At 34.9% G+C, this 25,754-nt stretch overlaps 1 long non-coding RNA gene across 1 annotated transcript in view; it reads left to right on the forward strand.

Annotated features, from left to right (window-relative positions):
- Positions 1-25,754, forward strand: part of LOC143393971 (uncharacterized) — an 82,317-nt gene that overhangs the window by 13,880 nt on the left and 42,683 nt on the right. The window contains exon 2 of the long non-coding RNA XR_013090653.1: positions 18,369-18,642. This is a non-coding gene — a long non-coding RNA (uncharacterized LOC143393971). The remainder of the gene's footprint in view (positions 1-18,368; positions 18,643-25,754) is intronic.

A 25,754-nucleotide genomic window follows, 5' to 3' on the forward strand; every position in this document is an offset into this window, starting at 1 on the left:
TCATCTCTTTGTCTTTGTTCTTCTTGTCCATCCATCTCCACCTACTGTTTAAGTGACAAAGCAATCATTTCTTCAAACCTGGTATTCTTCTGGCTAAATTTCCATATATTTCTATTCCTCTTCTTTTCCTATTTAAAATTAAATGATACATTTATAAAGAGTTTACTATAAGGAAATATTATGATAAATGCTTTATACATTATGTCATTTAACCCTCATAAAACTATAAAAGTTAAATAAACTTATTATTGCTATTTTTCAGGTAAGAAAATTTAGATATTGAAAGCGTTAGAAACTTGCCATAAATCCCTTTGCTCAAAGTAGAAGAACTGGGATTCAAATTAGAAGTAAGTCCAACCCAGGCAAATGATGTTAATTTATAATCTGTTGCTTTGTTTAGTTTTATGCTGGAAGAGGCTAATCTTAGGTAGACGTTAGACACCCAGCACACGTGGCAAGTACCCGAATTATGCCATAAGAAACTACATCTATGAGTAAGTAAGTTTCTCTTAGGAGAGTCATAGGTAGTTAACTAAATAACCAGAAAAAAAATACCATTGGAAAGTGAGAAACACAGGTAAATATTGTATACTCAAAGGGCATCCATATCAGCAACGAAGTTCTGAGCATATCGAGAAAGGTGTCCTGACCTATATATTTTCATATTTTTTGGCATTCAGTGCAAACCTCAGTTCCTACTAGGTATTCAATCAGTGATTCTAAACCCAGGATCTTTGTGCTACTGAGAAAGTGACTATTAAGATTGTGAATCCATGAGATTTATAGTCAGTATTGCAAAAAGCTGAAGAAAATGATCTTCAATGATAAGTGTAAAAGACAACTTTAAAAAGACAACTTTCTTTTTGACTGTTGGCTAGAATTCTACCAATTAAGTAGATTGCATAAAGGTTGTTCATGAAACCTGGAAACTTCAATTTATGTGTGTATGTAATAAAATAGGAAACCAAATATTATTTAAAGTGAATTTTGTTAAACAAAATATTTCCAAAGGGGGTGCTGTGAAGTACAGTAGATTATAAAATCTTTACTTAATGGCAAAAAGGTTGAGAACTACAATGTATACTCAGATGTTTATTAAAAGTTGAGTGAATAGGTTGAAGTTTTGTGTTGCCAAATATATCCCTGGTTAACCTAATGCCACTATTAATTTATTAATGAGATATCTTCTAGTCACTATACCTTCTAGTGCTAATTAATTATCTTACCAGCTCAAATTCTGTGACAGATGACATGTAGTTGAGATGAGGCCACTGAAAGAACTTAAATGAGGGAAGGCTAATTTTCTAAAAAGGGTTATAAGAATTATTAAAGTATAAGCAGCTAGTTTTATTTATTTATGAATGAGTTGGCAGTGTATGTGTAAAAGAAGGCAACATACAAAGGAGAAAAAATTTTAAAAAAAGATAATACATCCAGGGACAAACATTATCTATTGTACAGTGTTAAATATTTCTGGTACTTTTGACTAAAACATGACAAATTAGTAAATAATTTAAGCCTCTACTTTAAAAGACTCTGCTATACAAAATATAGTTCTTTTTGTGTTTTGTTTTGGTTTGGTTTTGGTACCAGAGATTGAACCCAGGAGTGCTTTACTACTGGGCTATATCCTCAGCCCTTTTTATTTTCAGACAGGGTCTTGCTAAATTGCTGAGGCTGGTTTTAAACTTTCAATTCTCCTGCCTCAGCCTCCCAAGTCACTGGAATTACAGGCAGGCACCAACATGCATGACTAAAGTATGATTCTTGATCTTTGTCCTGAAGGAGAAATGAAACTTGGAGCATAGGGCTGGTGTTATGATGAGAAGAATGAGGGATTTTGCTTAAACATGAAAATGAGGCAAAATAAAATAAATTCTGATTTTATCTGAAAATTCAGTGGGTATCATGAGGTAGTACCAAAATAATTAGTCACAGATAGGTGACTAATTTGCATGGAAATAATGCAAATATGGGACCTGGAATCAAGGGTTCAGAGCTAGTGTAGGGGCATGGAAGAGCATTCATCTGACTTGTCCTATATTCCTAGGTATGCACTATGCTGGGTTAGCTCTACTAAAATAAATTTCCCCTCTATTCTCTCTTGTAATAGAGGGTAGCAGGTAGAGCTCCAGGGATCCCTTGGTCTTCTCATGTCAGTTCTAAAATCTTCAACATGGCTATCAAATGTTTTACCACCAACAACTTTATTTCTGAAACACCACCTATCTCTCCGAATTCCCTCCTCAGTCTCCCATAAAAGTATTCCCCACCATCCCACATTGGCTTTCTTTAGATGCCTCTTCCTCTTGTCTGACAGTTCTTGCCCAGTAGGTCTCTACTTTCCTATGTGAACTCCTGCAGTGAATTGAGTGTACTCCATATTTTAGCATTTATTTATTCAATCATTTATCAAATATTTGTAAAGACCCTTATCTGTTCCAGACATGGATCTACATGCACTTAGATGTATCTTTTCTTTATTGTTTGTTTCACATGATCTATGTGGTAGTAGAATGAATTGGTTATGGAGTCTTGCAATTGAAGTTATCATCTCAATCCAGTTATTTTGTTAATTGTGTAATCCTAGGTGAATACAAAACTTTATTAAGCCTCAGTTGCCAATATTTTAAACAAATAATCTTGAGTGGACTCCACAAGATAATGTGTATTTATAATCTTTGAAAATATGAATGTGCTAATCAAATCTAAGATTATAATTATTAGGTACCCATTATGTCTGTCAGGCTACTTGTGCCCAAATTGTGTTGCCACCTAAAATAAATGTATCAAATACCAAACATGATTAAAAAGGACTTTCAAATTTTAAACCTATTTGTTGTAGAACATGAAAAATAATGAAATTTCTAACCCAAAGCCACACTTCACAAAAACATTCTCATCTTCTTAATAGTCTGACACTTCAAAGCTAAATTTGAACTTCACTCACCAGTCCTCTTTGAAAAACTTCCAGAAGTCCTCCCTACTTTTTGTTCTTTTATTGAATCCCTTGTCCCAGCTGACCAAGCCTGTCTTTTTCTCCCTGTTTTCTTAATTCTGTGTCATAAGCTTGGGAAATAGACTGGCAAAGTCAGAGGTTTCTAGAAAAAACAAAAAACAAACTGAAGGACAAGAAAAGTGGATAGATCCCACCTGTGAATATTTCTCAGGCCTTTTTTTCTTTTTTTTTACAACAATCATATTTTTCTTAATTCAATATAGATAAGATCATGTTTTATACTTTTTCTGTTTTCCCTATAGCACTAACCAGGGTGCTGGATCCATGGAAGCCACTCGATAAATGCCTGCTAATTCTATGGCATAAAAAGTATTAAACTTGCAAAGGTTCCATCAAGTGGCCGCTTTACCATGTCCTAGCAGCATGAGCATGGGTTAGTTACAGATTATTTTATTTTTCTAATCTATATAACAAGATGACTAACTTCTACACCACGAGGTTCCAACAAGCATTATCTGAAATAAACATAAATATTTCTAATTACTGATTAAACATGCAAATGATTATTATAAACTTGAAAATTTATTTTATGGCTATAGAAAGGTGCAGTCTGACACCTATAATTGAGAAAAGTTGTGTGGTATTTAGAAGCAGGCCTGATTTAACCTGTTTTCTTATCTATAAAATGAAGGCCCTGATCAAGTCAATTTGGAAGGTCACTGAAATTACAATAATCTCTGTTTGTGAATGACTGTAATAAAATATTTTCTAGGCCCAACAGCACTGATACAATATTGAAAAAAAATATGGCCAACTCATCAGTAACAAAAAACAGCGTCTCTTTGATCTTTGGGAATATGCTTATAATTTGAATCAGCTTGTGTAGGTGATTCTGGTGTTGAGAATAAGGGTTGAGTCCATTCCAGTGTTGAAGATTCAACATTTGAGAAATGCTTAGGCAAGTGCAAAAAATTATTTAAAGGATATAACAGAATGAAAGAGAGAGAGAGACTCCTCCATAGAGGCCAAGGAGATAGTCCAAGTTCATGCTCCAGAGAGTGGGGGTGTCCTGCCCCTTTTTTAGATTTTAGTTTTCTTTTCTTCTCATGCCCTCTTCTCCCTTATCTTGCCTACTGGACCCAAAAGGAGGAGTGATCCAGGAGGGGGAAATGAGACTTACAGAGGTACATGCAGGAAGGGAGCAGCCCAGGAGGCATTAATTAACAACTCTTTGTTGCGGGGGAGAGGGGGGGAACAGTTTGCTGGAGGCAGGTAACTTTGGCTATAGGGGAGAGGAGGGGAAAATGTCCTGAAGGTATTAGTATTTTATTTCCTTTCCTTTTGTACCAGCCCCTATCTTCTCTATCAGACCTGTCATTCATTACCTACACTGTCCTTTTGCCACACTCCATTGGTAATTGATAATGTTTATATTGGGATGGCAAAAAACTGAGGGAAATAGCTATTGAAAATGCATGCATAAGGTAGATTTTAATTCCCCAGTAAAGTCTTGGTTTTGATAACCTTTTTACTAACTTTTGAAAATGTTTCTGTTGTCAATTAACATACAAACTTTTATGACTACTAGAGACATCTTGTGATTTAAGAGCTTAATCATGAAATTATTAATCTCTAAATCATTTGTCAGATGTGAAAAATTGCCAACATTTTTCTTTATCAGAAAAAATTATATATTTTTATAATTTTTCTATGGAATTTGATTTGAAAAACAATGTTTATATGTCTCTGACAACCTTGAGTGTTAAAGTAAGTTAAGGTTATCTCAGACCTATTCTTTATATGCGTCAATGCCAGGAGTGAAAGGAAACAAAGAGAACCTAGGAACTTACTCTTAGTGCTCAGCATATTAATCTGTTATCAGAAGTAAAGATGTACATTTAAAAGGTGAGTTTGCTTAAGCTATGTCCAGTGCTGTTCATAGTCCTAGATACTTATTTAATCTGAACATATGAAGGAACATGCAAACAATCTCATGTCAGTCAATGGTTGCAATAATCTGAATAGGCTTAAAACAGTAACATAGTAATGTCTATCCCCTAGAGAAAGAACACATTCTCCAATATGGCATTATCCAGTCCTTGGTTAGGATAGTACTTTCCTGCTCTAAGTAAAGCATCCCACCCTTTTATCTATTCTTTTGAGTTGAGGATTATTAATTGCTCAAGTTGAAGTTCTGTTTTTTTTACAATGTATTTGTTAGAAAAGACTGGAACAACTTTCACCTTTTCCGTTTTTATGCATTATTCATTACTGTATAGCCTATATTGGTATGATTTATATTTGCATCAGAATGTTATACACATGTGTCTGTATTTGGTGGTGTTGGAAAGGAAGATGAGCATATATATTGGGACCAAGCTGTGTCATAAAGCAAAATTTAGTATTTTTTAAGCCAATAAAAGACAGTGAATTTAATTAGTCCTTTATGAGTTGATTTGAATAAGAAATGCAGTTTTGTTTTCTTTACCTACTCATTTTATATTTTTACTTTGAAAATTATTTTTAGACTCTTTATCCACCTCATATACCTGTCATGGTTAAGATACTGCTCTAGTAAGAGTGGATCTTGGGGTATCTGTGTGGAGGGCATTGAAAGCAGACATGAGCACCCCTAGTAGTTTTCCTGTTTTTAGGCTTCCTACAAAATCCTTTAAAGGAAGCACTGTTATGATTTAAATGTATCATCAACAAAATTAAAAAGAACTGTACTCATTGTCTAAACCTTAATAACTTCATGCTACCTCGAGACTATAGAACAGGCATGGTTTTGGTTTTCAAGTGTGTTGTTTTGGGGCCAAGTCATATAAAATAGGGTTTTCACTTCTAGACTTCCAGACCAGTTTTAGAGAGTGAACTTTTTTTTTCTCCATTTCTGAATCAATTTGCTTTGAAATCAATGTGTTTTTTTCAGGGGAAGTAGAAGCATATATAGCATATATTAATGTGCAGAATATAAACCACTATAAGAACAAACTAATAATAAAATATATTTGAGTATACATATGTATGTACATAAATGTTTAATAGACTAATAAAAGAAAACCCAAAGTTCTATATTCAAATGTAAGCACACACATTTATATTTTATGCTCAAGCACAATTTTGATACCATTGACACTTTGTATTGGAATAGGACAAACTGGTGTCACCAAACAGGAAAATTAATTCACTCAATCCTTAGTATGCTCATGGAGACCATACAATTTATTATAAGCATATTGCCAATACAAAGACAAATAAACAGCAAGCATATTCTATTAGATTTAAATCACAGAGGGGAGCTGAACTGGTAGAAAATATAGCGCATTGGGCCTTGTGCATTCTGCATTGTACTCATGAAGGACTTACTGTATGCCTGGGTTCCTTCCACTTCAATTCTTTATAATTTACACAGGGTTATTATACATTGTGCCTCTTCCCAAATCAGTTATCTATATAAGAGGCCTATGCATTATAGAGTAAGGGGAATGCTCAGGTCCAGCTCATGTATGCTGTGTCCATATGGGAAAAAGAAAGCAAAAATGTGCAAAGATGAGCAAAAATGCTCATCCCTAAACATCACTCTTAAAATTCCACCTATGAAGAGCCTAACAGCTCATCTCAAGTAGAATATGACAGATTATTGGGAATAGATAATTCAAATTGTTGTGAAATTGAATGAAGTTGGGGAGCTTAGATAGTTAAATCTTTTGCAAGGCTGTTGCTTCTCAGAACATTACACACATATACACACACATACGCAGGTGCACACACAAACATACTTTGAAATTTTATAGAGGAGAAACTTTATACTTAAATCTATATAAAAGAGATGCTTTGAATTTCATTTAATACCAGGTTAACCAGTTGCAATGTAAAATTTCAGTCCGTATCACCACATAAAATTCAGTCAACATCACTACCATTAACAAGCATACTTTTTAGAAAAAGACAATTTTTATGAAAACTATATATATGCTCTAATAATGGATGCATTTACTGTATTTTGTGGCTAGAATGTAGTAGGCATTGAATAAATATCCATTGAATAGGGAAATGAAATCAATACTTTGTGACATGTCAGAGCAAGAACACAGCTCCAAATAGGTGATATATTCATCACAGTGAAATTTATTTCTTTTAGTCCTCAGAAGTCCAGAGGATGAAACTCAAAGCACATTTTAATAAAGAACATTCTAAGATTTTTTCTGATATGATATTTGTGTAGAAATATAAAGGGAATTTATTAGATATGTTTAGCTGCAAATAGCATAAAAATGCCACAGAGAACCTAACAGGCAGGCTTTGTCTCCTACAAGATGGAGTTTGGAAGCAGGTATAGTACAGGGTAGGTGGGCAGTTCACACATACTACCAGGAACCTAAATTTCCTTATATCTGTTCTGCTAGACATTGTTTGTAGGCTTTTGCCCTCAATCCCCTTAATTTTGTCATCTTATGATTGCAAGAAAGATGCTTACCCACCATATCTTATGCTAACAATTTCAGCAGACAAAAAGGAAAGACAAAGGAGTGAAGAGAGAGGCAGAAATGAATGGTGACTATATTCAGGAAAGCAACAGCTTTTCCATCAATCCCAGCAGATGTCTGCTTACATTTCATGGAGCAGGACTGTGCCACCTGATTAGGATGCAAGGGAGTCTGGGAAAACAAGTATTTTTAGCTGGACAGATTGCTGCATCTCCAAAAAGCCAGGGTCCTATTAACAAAACAAGTGAGTAAAGATATTGGGTAGGCAACTAGCTATGTTTGCTCTAGGGCTACAGTGAAGGAGTTAGTTTAATTACCAGGACATAAAATCTGAATCTGGATGCTTTGATTTCACTCTTCTGAGAAATAAATTCAAACTTGTAGTAGTTCCATAGGACAACAATTTAAGTAACATTTTATTCATGACTGAGTTAAATCAGACCTTGTAATTTTCATAAACAGTTTAACAAATAGGCAAAGATTTCTTGATAAATTTTCATCATGCATTTGTGGCTTAGGTGAAAAAACTAGCTATTGCCTTCATACTACTGAAAACTTAGGATCTTCTATTTATTGGACCAATTTTTTACTCATTTCTCCTTTCAGAACTTTTTATAAATAGCTCTGTGAGAAGCATTATGAAAAATAAGTAGAAAAATGTGAATGGTTGACAATGTATTTCTATACCATCCCATTTGGGGACTATTTACTAGGCTTAATGGGATAATTACCAAAAAGTCAACCTTTGCTTTTAGTAACCATGGAAAGTGTGTAAGATAGATAATTCTGAGTAAGGGAATCTATATCTTAGCTATTAAGGCAGCTCCTTTCTTATGAAGGAGCCTTGTTTTTATTCACCAAGAGTGATATTATGATTATTAACCATAATAATATTTTTTCTATTTTTAACACTTGACAATGTGCTGATGGAACAATGATTGTTTTAACAGATGACATAGGTGAATTATGTGATACCATGGTTCTTTGTTCACAGGAATACCAGCAATTTAAAGTGGTTAGGAATTGGAGATGCTTAAACCTTTAATAAGTTTCTGGTTCATTCCTTGAATTCATCATTTTTTCATATGACAAACCTTTTATTAACATAATGTAGGGAAATGTTTGGCAGAAAAATATAATGCAAACTGATCCTTCATAAATTTAAGAAACTAGCAAGGAAGGATGGAGTAAGTTGTTTATGAATGAAACAATGGAGACTGTTGTTGAGGGTGTTCATGAATGTTGTATGTGCTACAAGAAAGTCTTCAAAACAAAACTATACAGCTTTGCCTTGTATTCACTACTCACCACCCCATTTTCTCTTATAATTTTCCTCTTCTGCCTGCAGGCTTAACACTTTTGGAACAGAAGGCAGCTTATGGGAAATATTCATTGATTCCTTGTTGTAGAAATGTTATTTCTGCATGGGAGCCAGACTAGAATGTAACTACAAATCCCAGAGCAACTTCCTTGATTTTACAAGAAGGTCTCTGAGGGACCCTTATACTTCAGTAAAGTAAGCAGAAACTCTCATTCTAAGGTTTCACAGAAATGTACACAATCCTCCTTTTACTCCAGTTTCTAGAAGATCTTACCCTTAGATAATCAGCCTGGGCTGTATTCATACTTGGACAAGAGACAACTGAAGGGTCATTGTCTCTGCTGTTATTTGCTCCAGGATACCCAGAGTATTATTTCCCATGCAAGTTCCACTTTAAGGCTGTGTGAACCTACCTCTCTGCTGTACTACATAATAGTTCCAAACTATCTGCCTTTGGATGGGACTGAGGGATGGAGATGTGTAGAATAGATGCCAATAGGTCTTTGAAAATAATTATCAAAAGATGAGGAATGTTGGAGAAGATTTCTTTTTCTCCACACATTGAGCACATTATTTCTGCCTCTCAGTCCCAGAAAACCTTATCCCTCAGGAATGCCATAAGAATAGCCTCAATTAGCAGAATGTAATTACTTGAGTGGGAATCATGTACTAAATGATGAACCTCTCTTCCCAAATGGCATGAACTCTTGAATAATTTAGAAGGCAAAACCAGTTAAAGATAAGAGGCTCATCCTGATAGTGAGATGCTTGTGCAATGCTTACGAACATGGATGTCATAGGGGAGGTTAGAACTCGAAAAGTATAATTAGCTTAAAAGTAGATTCGATATTTTCTTTTATAGAGAAGAAGGCTCATCAAAATACAGAGAATGACATTGAGATTCCAGATAAACAAATGCACAAAGGATATGAAGAGGCAACTTATCCAGGAGAAAATAAAACCAGTAAACAAGGCAAATGTTCATCCTTATAAGGAATCAAAGACATGCAGATTAAAACAATAATTGTCCATTTTACATTTCTTAAAGAGATCAAAGACATGACACTATAACACTAATAAGATTGTGGAGAAGGCAATACACACACACACACACATATTTCTTTCTTTCTAGGTTAATTGTAAAATTCTTTCCAAGATTGTCTTATATAAAAAACCTTGAGTGGCTGGGGCTGTAGCTCAGTGGCAGAGTACTTGCCTAGCATGTATGAGATACTGGTTAAATCCTCAGCATCAGATAAAAAATAAATTAATAAACAAAGATATTGTGTGTCCCTCTACAACCAATATATATATATATATATATATATATATATATATATATATATATATATATATATACAGGAGCCTCGAGAAAGGTTTATAACTGGTAATCTCAAGAAATAACTCAATGTAATTACAAAAATCACATGAATAAAGATTGTTGTCTATAGTATATATGTGTGTGTATATATATATATATATATATATATAGAGAGAGAGAGAGAGAGAGAGAGAGAGCGCAAAATTTAGAAGTAAATATTTTTAAAAGAATAGTAATCGTAAATCATAAAATAAATTTGGTGGGATATAATATGTCTTTTACAATGGGCGATTATCACATGCTAGAATAGGATACAGGAAACAAAAAAAAAACATATCTAGCAGTAGGATGTAGGGTGTTCTCATTGCTTTTTCTTACATATCATCTTTCTCTTGACCTTTACCCTCTCTCAGCATCAGTTTAGTGGCTTGGAAAGTGCCTGGAAGTTTAAATAAATAAATTATCAACATTGTCAACTTAATTGGGGGTGGTAGGATCATTAAGGCAATCACTGAGAGTAAGTCTTCTGGGGCTGCCTACTACTTTGGCAAGAAGTGGATTATCACTCCTCTAGGGGAAATTAACTGCCTTGATTTTCAGCCTTACAACCACTGCTCTCTACCAAAAAGCCATGCCTCCTTCAATTGATAAGGGTGGCTGTGGTGGTGGTCTTTATGGAAGCCCCAGGAGGAAGTGCTGACTCTAGTTATTGGCATTTTTAGGAACTAAGAGCATAGGGTATTTACAGTGTCAATTCTAGAACTTACCTTATTATTTTTAAGTGAAGAGCTATTTTTTCATTAAAAAATAGTTGAAGTGTAGGTAGTTTATAGAACCAGGTAAATAAACAAGATACATTCTTACTAGTAAATATGGTGTTAATCTGTATTTCTCCCCCAAATATTGCATGTTTTTTTTAAAAGACCAAGATAATCATTTAAAATCTTTTAGAAAGCAACTCAAAACATTCTAACCCAGTCACACTTCTATTGTATTTTCAGACTTACCACTATTATGTTCTGTCTGCTGAAAACCCTTCCTCTCTCCAGAACACCTGCCTTGCAGACACCTGGGTTTTAACTGTGACTGGTAGGAGTAAAGGATGGAGTGGAAGTGAGCACAGGAGTGAGGGAGCAGATGGGAAGATTGAGATTTCCAGACTAAACTGTACTTACTTTACATTTCCCAGGACCCAGCATCATTACCCATATGATAATCAGCAGAAATTTTGGGTTCGTTTCCTTTTCAAATAAATTAATGAGTTCTTACTAATCTATAGGCATTAAATAGTGAGAGGGCACAAATCCTCTTCATTATCAGTAAAATGCCCAGTTATTGCCTAATACTAAATAGTATGTTACTATTTTGAATTTTTGCCAGGAATTAGATAATACTAGTACAACTTAAATCAGTTCCTCACAGTTAAAAGTAGAAATAGTTGCTAGAGTTAAAAAGTAACTTGGGAAGGAGGGAAAAAACAAGGGAGGAAGGGGCTGGGGGAGGTGGGTGGGTTGGGAGAGAGAGAGAGAGAGAGAGAGAGAGAGAGAGAGATTTATTGTTCCTGTTGAGGAACTCCTAGAAGTTAGAAAAAATTCACCTAAGTGTTTTTATGTTGACCCAAAATGTTTTTGTAGTGGGGTTTATCTAGATTTACCTAGGTTTATTTATCTAGATTCCAACAAATACTGTTTTTTCCCTTATGGATTTTGCTTCAGATGAGCATCATAGGTAGATATATTTTTAAATTGATTATTTTGACATAGTAGCTGAAAATACAGCATTTCTCTTAAGATCCAATGTTTTTGAAAATAGGAAATTTGAGGTTGAAATAGCTTAAGGCTGAGTTAGACAAATGGCCTATATTAATATCAGTAAGCTTGTTTGGCTTTTGATCACATAGAGACAGAAAATCATGTCTCAGAGGTGAAATCATTGTATATTATCAATATGCCTTTACATTGTTCTTACATTCTGAAATGAAAGCTACTAATGATGATTCTTTATTTGAAGCTATGTGTTTAGTTTTACTAGAACATCACTAAATAACATATGATTATATATAATAGACTCAGTAAAATAAAAAAATTACATGCTAGATGAATCTGTAGTAGCTGCTATGGTAAATTGACTCTGGAAAGGCAAGAGCTCAAGTTTCTGTTGAACATAATTTTGGCCTGTACATAATACCTACCTCTCAAAAAGCAATAGCCAAACTGTATAATTAGACATAAGCTTCAAATAGGCCAACTGAAAAACACATTTGACCCTTCTTGAAAATGATATAGGCTAAGTTATATATTTTATCACCATTAATTTAGCATTTAACTGCAAAGTGCCTTGTTTACTATTGAACTGCATGTACATAAAGCTTTTCATTTCTATTATATTTCTTTCCTATGTCTACCTGTGATCACCCTGTATCATAACAGGAAGTTAGAGGGTATGCAAGACAAGCCCCATCAATGACAGGACCAATCTTTCTTGGTACTGTTCTGCTTATTTGTGTTGTGTGCTCTGAAGTCCACATACCAGATGCTTAATTTTCTTTTCCTGCAAACTTGTGATGTCCTTTTACAACTTTGATGAAATTCTGGTATTTACACATGGCTTCTTTTTTAGTTTTAGTTTGTTTTCTATTACTCAACCTGTGCCTTAGAGTAACAAAAAGAAAATTAGTAGCTAATTGAGGATAAATCTCATTCGTGTTACTTTTACATGCTCTAAATCAGTAGGCAGAATGCTAGCATTAGCTCAATTTTGTCAAAATAATTTGTACTGATCTGTGATAAAATTAAAACTGATATTTGCCTTCCTCCTATGTGGTTAGGTATTTTGATTTTTGGATATTCAGCACTCAAAAGGTGTTGAATTTAAGTAGTAAGAACGAATAGAAGCCACATCTGTGGCTTTAAGAGCAATGATTACACATATATGTCCTTGAAATTCCAGTTTCAGTCTATGTAAAAAGGAAAAGTCATTTTGAAACAAAGATGAATTAAAATATTCTGATATTAGATTTTTTTTAACCAGTCCAGAAATTCCATACTTTTGTAAGTCATAGTCTTCTTTGAAACCACATTTCCCATATGTTTTATATTGTCACTGCATGAATTTTCTGTTCCTTTGATGTACTCAGTAATTTATTACTTTTTGCATTTTTCTTGTGATACAGACTACAGAGCTATAAGTATGTGACCCTTGCATTTCACATAACTTGGACTTAAAATATATATAAAAAGAGTGAAAACAGTGATGATATCTAATTATGTTACAAAAGGTATTCTGTATAACAAACCTTATTCCATTCATTTAACTTCTCTACAAAAGAATTATCTTGTTATAACAAATTTTATACAATGAATTTTTTGCAATAAAATTCTTCTACTTATTATCATTATCACTAAGCAACAGACATTTGCTGCTTACAATAATAAGCTATAGGTGAATTCATTACAATTGTATTATCCCTCCATCAAACAGCAATTATAAATAAACCCTAAGATTTTTTCTCTCTAATTTCAAAAACCACTACAACTAGAGAAAAAGACCCAGCCATCTACAATTTTATATCACTAATCCTAAACAATTACAGAAAATAACCCTAAAAATGGCAGAATTTGCATAGCATCTCTCACTTTTCCTGACCACAAAACATTCTCTTTATTTCTCATAATCTAATTCAGAATGGGAATTCTATCAGATTCTTTTCATCTTATTACTTTCAGATGTCAAAGTTAATTCTGAATAAGATACAGTTATAAAGCAATTGGGTTACTTTATGTAGTTTATTATAATACTTTTAAAATGTAGCCATCTGGTAAAATTGGTGAAAGGCCATTTTAATTGTGTGTGTGTTAGTATGTGTTTGTGTAATTTTATGATCCATGAGAACTGTGCAAAGATACTATGATCCCCCCACTAAAAGAAATATAATACCTCTTTGTAATCTCAAAAATATTCAAATTTCCTATGAATAGTTAAAATACAATTATTTACCTGGACTAATAGAAAACATTTTTAAAGAATGTATTATTGGAAATCAGTTCAGACCCTATCCTTATTCAGCTTTTGAGGGAATATACAAAGACAAACAAAAAAATTTTATTATACCAAAGTCAAGCAGAGCCACCTACTTGACCCTATGCATGAATCTATCACTCTTAAGCCTTTTTTACCTACTAACATATTCTAATACTGAAAAGCCAAGCAATAGAAAGAAATTATGTAAAGAAACTGACATTTTAACTTCTTTTGATCCTTTTCTCCCATTTATTATGGCTTTCAAATTTTTTTTGCATTTAAAATAATTTGAAATTTTATTTAAATTTAAAACTAGTTATTTAAATATTAAATTTAAAATAAATTTAAATTTAAAATAAATTATTAGTTACTATTACTTTTATGGCTAACAGTCATTTTTTAAGCAATTTTTATTATTTTTTTTATTTATATATGACAGAGGAATGCATTACAATTGTTATTCTACATATAGAGCACAATTTTTCATATCTCTGGTTTTATACAAAGTATATTCACACCAATTCATGTCTTTATACATGTGCTTTGGATAATAATGTCCATCACATTCCACCATCATTTCTAACCCCATATTCCCTCTCTTCCCCTCCCACCCCACCCTATCTAGAGTTTGTCTATTCCTCCCATGCTCCGCCTCCCTACCCCACTGTGAATCAGCCTAACCAATCAACAAATACATGAAAAAATGTTCATCATCACTAGCAATTAGAAAAATGCAAATCAAAACCACTCTAAGATTTCATCTCACTCCAGTCAGAATGCCAGCTATTATGAATACAAACAATAATAAGTGTTGGTGAGGATGTGGGGTAAAAGGTACACTCATACACTGCTGGTGGGACTGCAAATTGGGGCAGCCAATATGAAAAGCAGTATGGAGACTCCTTGGAAAATTGGGAATGGAACTACCATTTGACCCAGCTATCCCTCTCTTTGGTCTATACCCAAAGTACTTAAAAACAGCATACTACAGGGAGACAGCCACATCAATGTTTATAGCAGCACAATTCACAGTAGCTAACATGTAGAAGCAACCTAGATACCATTCAATAGATGAATGGATACAAAAAATATGTGCCTTATATACAAAATAACAGTCATTTTTATTTGCTAAAATCATTTTAGTTCTTGTTCTCACACATTTAGTGATTCATATATTCTTCAGGATTCACTTTCCATTTTGCCAAAATATGTCCCTTAATAGTGTTCAGAAGGAGTGTTTATATATAGTAAATTCTAAGTCCTTGTGGATCTGATAATGTACTGATTTAGTCCTCATTCTGAAGTAGCAGTGCAGGCACATACAAGCAATGGCCAGGAACAGTTGCAGATTCTTCCACTTCTAAAGAGATCTAAGAAGGCCTACATGAACCACCATGGCATCTGAAGTCATAATGGACTTTATGAAGTTCTTGACTTTGGGTATGTGTTCACCATCAATTGTCCATTTCTCATGCTGACAACTTTTATCATGCTTTTTAGAGATCTTTTGAAACCTGTATTCAAAGCAGTAAGCCAAGTTGGTGATTCTCAAACTTGGCTGATATCTGGTTTTCTTTTGAAGGTAAAAAAATTTCAAATGCCTCTTTACTATTTATTCAAGTTAATTTAATTACTATTAATTATTAATTCGCTTAAATATATAAATTAGAAGTAAAGGACAAAGGGGAGGAAGGAGAGAAGAGGAAGAAGAAAAACTGGAGAATGATATTGGCCAAATTATATTGTTATACTGTATATGTGTACCAATATGTAACAACAAATCCCATCTTTATGTACAATTATATTTTATTTCCAAATAAAAATATGGAAAATAAATAAGTAAATTAATGTTTAAACATGAAGCTGATTATAACTTCTTATAATTAGACTTCAAATAGAAGGATAAAATTTAAAAATTATATATTGAATATAAATGAAACTATAAGACTAATAAGATTTAGAATAACATTTATTTTAACCAGATAGATGATGTTGCTTGTCTAAAATCAAATAATGCTTGCAATATGAACATAGCAATGACTATTAAGTTTCATTGTATCATATGGATCATAGCAGAAAATGAATGATATTTCAGGAGTATATGAAAAGAGTTTAATATGGGAAATACATACTAAGGTGTAGACTGGCTTAGAAGAAACTAAAGAAAGCTAAGGAATGATAGTAATGAAGAATCATTATCACCTGTGAGACTGTAGAGGCAAATGAATAATAATGAAATTGAACAAATTATAGTATGTTCATATACAGATATGTAACAACAAATCCCACTAGTATGTATAATTATAATGCATCAATAAAACAAACAATCAAGAATAATGATCAGAACTTGGAGTGACTGCAGTTATAGGAGAGGAGAAGCTATGTCCTTGTTCCTGGGACCCAGTCAACTTATGGGACCCAGCTGGGAGGAAGCCAGAAAAATAATCTGACTTTTTTTTCTCACTCTTCAGTCTCTTGCTCCAGACTCCCACTTGCTGAACCCAATTAGAAGACAGATGGGGAAAAGTTTCTTGGTATGGGTCATGTGTACAGAACAGAGAGGAGAAATAGTAGTCTAGAGGCGCAAAAGTAAAATGTTTGTTCATGTACTCGTATATTCAACACTCCCAGGTACTTTGTAGTGACATCCCACAACATTTGTGTGTGTGTGTGTGTGTGTGTGTGTGTGATTCAAATGTGTACTAAAATTTCTGCCTTTACCTTGACATGACTACAAACTTGAATTTGAAGTTTCTTCTATTTTTTCCATATTAGCCTATGATGGTTTAATTTGCAATTGCTACCAAAACAATATGCAGAAAGAAGATATGAGCACTGAAATTTGTGTAATGTATCTATCTAGATGATCCTGAATATGCACTTACCAATTATCACCAAAATTAATATAAAACTTTTTAAATGGTGAAAAAAATTGCAAGCAAACAACAGCAACAGTATCCTCAAGGAGAACTTTGAATTGTGCCAGTAAAGCCCTTGAGTGCCTGGACTTCATCTGATTATCATTGAACTAAACTATTTCATGCTTCAGTTTGGATAAAATCTTCAAGCTCCAAAGCAACCTGCACACAGCTCCTGTGAAAATAGTCTGATGAGCCATTGTGATTTGGCAATTCTTAAACTTTCAATGGCTCCTCATTTCCTACATGTTTTCATATAAGGTCCTTGGTGTGGAATTAAAGCCCTCAACTTACTTTTTGAACTTTATCATCAATTATTAGACACATTATATACTTGAGCTTAACTAGAAAGTGTATTTTTTGCCTGGATATATCCTCTCTTTTTGTACTTTCTTATCTCTGTTCCTATTTGTTCATTTTTTCCTGTGCTAAGAATGCCAGTTTCCTCCTCTCTGCTTTTAAAAATCCCATACACCTCATTTCAGAGCTATCTTTTGTGAAGACTGAACTAACACAAAGAATCAGATAGTCAAGTCATACTCATACAAGTCTGACTTCACCCAGTATCAAACTTGATAATGAATTTCAAGTTTACAGGTATTCAATAGACACAGACAAGGCAAAGAAAATATGGGGACATCCCACAAAACTTGTTGTTTTTTGTAGGCATGTGCTCTTCTACTCAGACCAATAGATGAAGTCTGTAATGAAGATTGCAGGTCAATGGAGAGCACTTAAATTAGAAAACATTTGCACTTCTTGTTCCAGAGGGTCCTTTGGGAATAATTCTCTTGGGAGAAAATCCATAGACTGTAGGCTTACTCACCCTAAGTACTCCTAAACCAGAAATATACCGCATTATTAGTTTATTTGCCCATGCATGTGAGGATATTAGATTGAACCACTGCCTTCTTTATTTTTTAAAGCATCTTGATGTTTGTAAGAAAGGAATGGATCATGGTTTGATTATTTCAACTCCTTCTTCCCCAAACTCTTCCCTGATTATTATTTCTATTTTAACAATCTGTGTACCATAGCACTTCTTTTATCTCTCCTATTATACTTATTTAAATGATCCTCTCCTAAAGAATAAAAAAGTAGGGGGTGGGCAGATATCATGAAAAGTGAAAGGAGACTAGTAGAGTAAAGGAAAATGACCACAGGGAGGGAAAATGAGAGGGAAGGGGAAATAATGGGGAATGACATTGACCAAATTATATTGTTCTATCATGTGTGTGAATGTATAAGGAACAACGAATCCCACTATTATGTATAATAGTAATGTACCCATAAAAATGGAAAAATAAAATAAATGATTCTCTCCTTTCTTAAAATTCAGCAGAGAACAAGAAAACAGGTGTGTGCCTGTCCGGCAGCTACAGACAGCGGGGCGTGGCAGAGAAGCGGCCAGCAAGCAGACAGAAACGTTGCTGCAGATTCTGTGGAATCCTGCTGCGCTGAGCCCCGGGCTGAGTTCGGGATTTCAGATGGGGAAGGAAGTGGTACAGTTCTACCCCCCACAACGGAAACTCCACCAAGGAAACCAGCGGCCACCATCGTGGAGAGCTGAAGTAACCACCGCCACTCTCTGACAGATTGCAACAATAAAACAGGTGCGTGTTACTCAGCTCATCTCCCATACAGCAGGGAATTCGCATAAAATCTCTCCTAGGCTTTCCGGGGGAGGGATTATCAGAACGAGCCTGCATAAAGACTCCGGGAAAACTAGAGACACCTGACCTTCAACTCCCCCCTCCCATCAGCGGGGAAAACAAAACCTGTCTTGCCAGCGCTGGGGGAGGGGCAAGTGGAAAAAATCAAAACAATAGAGTGCTGGGGTTCCCAATAGCCACCCTCCACACCCAACAAATGGCAGGCCCAGAGTACAGTTTGAACTGCCGAGAGGCATCACTCAGGAAAATCTGGTCTAGCAGGAGAAACCAGGACTAACAGGAGAAACCAGAGGACTAGAGGCCAGGCCCTCGCAACCTGGTGGCTAGAGACCGGCCCATTGCCCGCGCGACTGGGGAGCTGAAACCAACCAGAGACAGTCCAGTCCCACCCCCCCATTCGGACACCCCAGCAAGGAGCCTGGGGCCCGCCATAGCAGAGAGGTGACGTCACTGGAGCTCGGCCGTCGGAATTCCTACCCAGCGGAATCCACTTTAGCAGGCATAGTCTACTAACACAAAAAAGAGACAACAGAGATATACAAAACCAAAACAAATCTATAGAAGAGAGCAGAAACACAGCAATCAAATAGAGCTGGAAAGTAACGTGAACATCATGAAAAAACAAGGGAAAAAAGGAGTACAAACAATGCAGGACAACTTAAATCTACAGGAGGACCTAGAAGCATCACAAACTTGGATAGGGAAAGAACTCAAGGCATACCTAACTCAGATGGAAAAGAATATTAGAGAAGACATGAGACAGCAAGTCCAAGCAATAAAAGTATATTTTGAAAATGAATTAAACAAACAAATTCAAATGGCAAAGAATGAGCTTTACCAGGAGACAAAGATCTTGAAAAAAAATCAAACAGTAATCCTAGAAATGCAGGAAACTATAAACAAAATTAAAAACTCAAACAAGAATATTACAAATAGACTAGATCAAGTAGAAGTCAGAACATCAGATAATGAAGACAAAGTTTACCAACTTGAAAAGAATATAGTCAACACAGAAAACATGCTTAAATCCCGTGAGCAATCTATTCAAGAGATATGGGATGTCATAAAAAACAAACAAATTTGAGAGTCATCAGGATAGAAGAAGGCATAGAGAATCAAACCAAAGGAATGGACAACCTATTAAATGAAATAATTCTAGAAAACTTCCCAGAGATTAAAGATGGAATGGATTGCCAAATCCTGGAAGCCTACAGGACCCCAAACATTCAAAACCATAATAGACCAACTCCAAGACATATAATTATGAAGATAGCCAACATACAGAACAAGGAGAGAATATTAAAGCTACGAGAGAAAGGAGGCAGATTACATTCAGGGGTAAACCAATTAGGTTAACAACTGATTTTTCATCACAGACTTTGAAAGCGAAAAGATCCTGGAACAATGTATTTCAAACGCTGAAAAATAATGGATTCCAACCAAGAATACTGTATCCAGCAAAATTAAGCTTCAGATTTGACAATAAATTAAAATCTTCCACGATAAACAAAAGCTAAAAGAATTCGCAGCCAGAAAACCAGCACTGCAAATCATTTTGAGCAAAATACTACAAGAAGAGGAATTGAAAAATAGTGCCCAAAACCAACAGCGGGAGGTATCTCAGTAAAGGGGGAGGAAAATAACCAAAAAGTAAAAACTAGCCAAACTAAAATAAGTAAATAAATAAACATGACTGGAAGTACAAATCATATTTCAATTGTAACCTTAAATGTTAATGGCCTAACTCACCAATCAAGAGACATAGGCTAGTAAACTGGATCAAAAAAACAAATCCAACAATATGCTGCCTTCAGGAGACTCATATGATAGGAAAAGACATACACAGGCTGAAGATAAAAGGTTGGGAAAAATCATACCACTCACATGGCCCTCGGAAGCAAGCAGGAGTGGCCATACTCATATCGAATAAAATCAACTTCAAACCTAAGTTAATCAAAAGGGATAAAGAAGGACACTATATACTGTTAAAAGGAACCATCCACCAACAAGACATAACAATTATCAATTTGTATGCACCAAACAATGGTGCTGCAATGTTCATAAAACAAACTCTCCTCAAGTTCAAGAGTCAAATAGACTACAACACAATAATTATGGGTGACTTCAACACACCGCTCTTGCCATTGGACAGATCCTCTAGACAAAAGCTGAATAAAGAAAGTATAGAACTCAATAGCACAATCAATAACCTAGACTTAACCGACATATATAGAATATATCAACCATCATCAAGTGGATACACATTCTTCTCAGCAGCACATGGATCCTACTCAAAGATAGACCATATACTATGCCATAGGGCAACTCTTAGTAAATATAAAGGTGTGGAGATAATACCATGCACCATATCTGATCATAATGAAATGAAACTGGAAATCAATGATAAAGAAGGAAGGAAAAATCCTACATCACATGGAAAATGAACAATATGTTACTGAATGATCAATGGGTTACAGAAGACATAAAGGAGGAGATAAAAAAATTCTTAGAGACAAATGACAATACAGACACAACATACTGGAATCTATGGGACAGAATGAAAGCAGTTTTAAGAGGGAAATTCATTTCTTGGAGTTCTTTCCTCAAAAAAAGAAAAAACCAACAAATAAATGAACTCACACTACACCTCAAAAACCTAGAAAAGGAAGAGCAAAACAACAGCAAATGTAGTAGAAGACAAGAAATAATTAAAATTAGAGCAGAAATCAACGAGATTGAAACAAAAAAAAATTGAAAAAACTAAAATTTGGTTCTTTGAAAAAATGAATAAGATCGACAGACCCTTAGCCATGCTAATGAAGAGAAGAAGAGAGAGAACTCAAATTACTAACATACGGGATGAAAAAGGTAATATCACAACAGACACTACAGAAATACAGAAGATAATTAGAAAGTATTTTGAAACCCTATATTCCAATAAAATAGAAGATAGTGAAGATATCGATAAATTTCTTAAGTCATACGATCTTCCCAGATTGAGTCAGGAAGACACACACAATTTAAACAGACCAATAACAAAGGAATAAATAGAAGAAGCCATCAAAAAACTACCAACCAAAAAAAGCCCTGGACCGGATGGGTATACAGTGGAGTTCTACAAAACCTTCAAAGAAGAATTAATACTAATACTTTTCAAGCTATTTCAAGAAATAGAAAAAGAAGGCATTCTTCAAAATTCATTCTATGAGGCCAACACCACCCTGATCCCAAAATCAGACAAAGACACTTCAAAGAAAGAAAACTACAGACCAATATCTCTAATGAACTTGGATGCAAAAATTCTAAATAAAATCCTGGCGAATCGAATACAAAAGCATATCAAAAATGTGCACCATGATCAAGTAGGATTCATCCCTGTAATGCAAGGCTGGTTCAATATACGGAAATCAATAAATATAATCCACCACATCAATAGACTTAAAGACAAGAACCATATGATCATCTCGATAGATGCAGAAAAAGCATTTGACAAAGTACAGCATCCCTTTATGTTCAAAACACTAGAAAAACTAGGGATAACAGGAACTTACCTCAACATGGTAAAAGCTATATATGCTAAGCCTCAGGCTAGCATCATCCTAAATGGAGAAAAACTGAAGACATTCCCTCTAAAATCTGGAACAAGACAGGGATGCCCTCTATCACCACTTCTATTCAATTTAGTTCTTGAAATACTTGCCAGAGCAATTAGACAGACAAAAGAAATTAAAGGCATAAAAATAGGAAAAGAAGAACTTAAATTATCGCTATTTGCAGATGACATGGTAATATATTTAACAGACCCAAAAGGGTCTACAAAGAAACTGCTAGCATTAATAAATGAATTCAGCAAAGTGGCAGGATATAAAATCAACACGCATAAATCAAAGGCATTCCTGTATATCAGCAACAAAACTTCTGAAATGGAAATGAGGAAAACCACTCCATTCACAATATCCTCAAAGAAAATAAGATACTTGGGAATCAACCTAACAAAAGAGGTGAAAGATTTATACAATGAAAACTACAGAACCCTAAAGAGAGAGATAGAAGATCTTAGAAGATGGAAAAATGTACCCTGTTCATGGATAGGCAGAACTAACATCATCAAAATGGCGATATTACCAAAAGTTCTCTACAGGTTTAATGTGATGCCAATCAAAATCCCAATGGCATTTCTTGTAGAAATAGATAAAGCTATCATGAAATTCATATGAAAAAACAAAAGACCCAGAATAGCAAAAGAAATTCTAAGCAGGAAGTGTGAATCTGGAGGTATAGCGATACCAGAGTTCAAAGTGTACTACAGAGCAATAGTAACAAAAACAGCGTGGTACTGGTACCAAAACAGGTGGGTGGAGCAATGGTACAGAATAGAGGACACAGAAACCAATCCACAAAATTACAACTTTCTTATATTTGATAAAGGGGCTAAAAGCATGCAATGGAGGAAGGATAGCATCTTCAACAAATGGTGCTGGGAAAATTGGAAATCTATTTGCAACAAAATGAAACTGAATCCCTTTCTCTCACCATGCACAAAAGTTAACTCAAAATGGATCAAGGAGCTAGATATCAAGTCAGAGACACTGCATCTGATAGAAGAAAAAGTTGGCTATGATCTACATACTGTGGGGTCGGGTTCCAAATTCCTTAATAGGACGCCCATAGCCCAGGAGTTAATTACAAGAATAAACAAATGGGACTTACTTAAACTAAAAAGTTTTTTCTCAGCAAGAGAAACAATAAGAGAGGTAAATAGAGAGCCTACATCCTGGGAACAAATTTTTACCCCTCACACTTCAAATAGAGCCCTAATATCCAGAATATACAAAGAACTCAAAGAATTAAACAATAAGATAACAAATAACCCAATCAACAAATGGGCCAAGGACCTGAACAGACACTTCTCAGAGGAGGACATACAATCAATCAATAAGTACATGAAAAAATGCTCACCATCTCTAGCAGCCAGAGAAATGCAAATCAAAACCACCCTAAGATACCATCTCACTCCAGTAAGATTGGCAGCCATTATGAAGTCAAACAACAATACATGTTGGCGAGGATGTGGGGAAAAGGGTACACTTGTACACTGCTGGTGGGACTGCAAATTGGTGAGGCCAATTTGGAAAGCAGTGTGGAGATTCCTGGGAAAGCTGGGAATGGATCCACCATTTGACCCAGCTATCGCCCTTCTTGGACTATTCCCTGAGGATCTTAAAAGAGCGTACTATAGGGATGCTGCCACATCAATGATCATAGCGGCACAATTCACAATAGCTAGACTGTGGAACCAACCTAGATGCCCTTCAATAGATGAATGGATAAAAAAATGTGGCATCTATACACAATGGAGTATTATGCAGCACTAAAAAATGACAAAATCATGGAATTTGTAGGGAAATGGATGGCATTAGAACAGATTATGCTAAGCGAAGCTAGCCAATCCTTAAAAAACAAATGCCAAATGTCTTCTTTGATATAAAGAGAGCAACTAAGAACAGAACAGGGAGGAAGAGCATGAGGAAAAGATTAACATTAAACAAAGATGAGTCGGGGGAGAGAAAGGTTGAGAGAAGGGAAAGCATATGGAAATGGTAGGAGACCCTCAATGTTACACAAAATTACATATAAGAGGTTGTGAGGGGAAAGGGGGGGAAACAAGGGAGAGAATTGAACAACAGCAGATGAGGTAGAGAGAGAAGATGGGAGGGGAGGGGAGGGGGGATAGTAGGGGATAGGAAAGGTAGCAGAATACAACAGTCACTAATATGGCATTATGTAAAAATGTGAGTGTGTAACTGATGTGATTCTGCAATTTATATTTGGGGTAAAAATGGGAGTTCATAACCCAATTGAGTCAAATGTATGAAAGATGATATATTATGAGCTTTGTAATGTTTTGAACAACCAATAAAAAAATAAAAAATAAAATTCAGCAGAAGTGATATGATTTATTCTTTTTAAAATTTATTCTAATTTGTTATGTATGGCAGCAGAATGCATTTCAATTCATATTACACATATAGTGCACAAATTTTTCATATCTCTGGTTGTACACAAAGTAGATCAACAAATACACACCATTCGTGTCTTCATACATATACTTAGGGTAATGATGATCATCTCATTCCACCATCTTTCCTGTCCCCATATCCCTTCACCTCCCCCTCTTGCCTAACTAATGTTCCTCCATTCCTCCTATGTCCCTGCCATCCCCATTATGGATCAGCATATCAGAGGAAACATTTGCCACTTGGTTTCTTGGGATTGGCTTACTTCACTTAGCATAATATTCTCCAACTCCATCCATTTACCTGCAAATGCCATGCTTTTATTCTCTTAATGCTGAGTAACGTTCCATTGTGTACATATACCACATTTTCTTTATCCATTCATCTACTGAAGAGCATCTAGGTTGGTTCCACAATTTAGCTATTGTGAATTGTGCTGTTATAAACATTGATGTAGCTGCATCCCTGTAGTATGCTGTTTTTAAGTTATTTGGGTATAGACCTAGGAGTGGGATAACTAGGTCAAATTGTGGTTTCATTTCAAGTTTTCCAAGGAATTTCTGCACTGCTTTCCATATTGGCTGCACCAATTTGCAGTCCTACCAGCAATGTTTGAGTGTGCCTTTTTCCCTGCATCCTCACCAACACTTATTGTTGTTTGTATTCATAATAGCTGCCATTCTGCCTGGAGTGAGATGAAATCTTACAGTAGTTTTGATTTGCATTTCTCGAATTGCTAGCAATGATGAACATTTTTTCATATATTTGTTGACACCTGATTGTATATCATCCTCTGTGAAGTGTCTCTTCAGTTCCTTGGCCCATTTGTTAATTGGGTTTATTGTTTTATCAGTCTTAAGATTTTTGTGTTCTTTATATATCCCAGAGATTAGTACTCTGTCTGATGTATGTGTGGTAAAAATTTGTTCCCATTCTGTAGGCTCTCTATTCACCTCATTGATTGTTTCTTTTGTTGAGAAAGAAGCTTTTCTGTTTTAACCCATCCCATTTATTGATTCTTGATTTTATTTCTTG

The sequence above is a fragment of the Callospermophilus lateralis genome, chromosome 3, assembly GCF_048772815.1.
Source record: "Callospermophilus lateralis isolate mCalLat2 chromosome 3, mCalLat2.hap1, whole genome shotgun sequence".
In the NCBI taxonomy this organism is placed as follows: Eukaryota; Metazoa; Chordata; class Mammalia; order Rodentia; family Sciuridae; genus Callospermophilus; species Callospermophilus lateralis.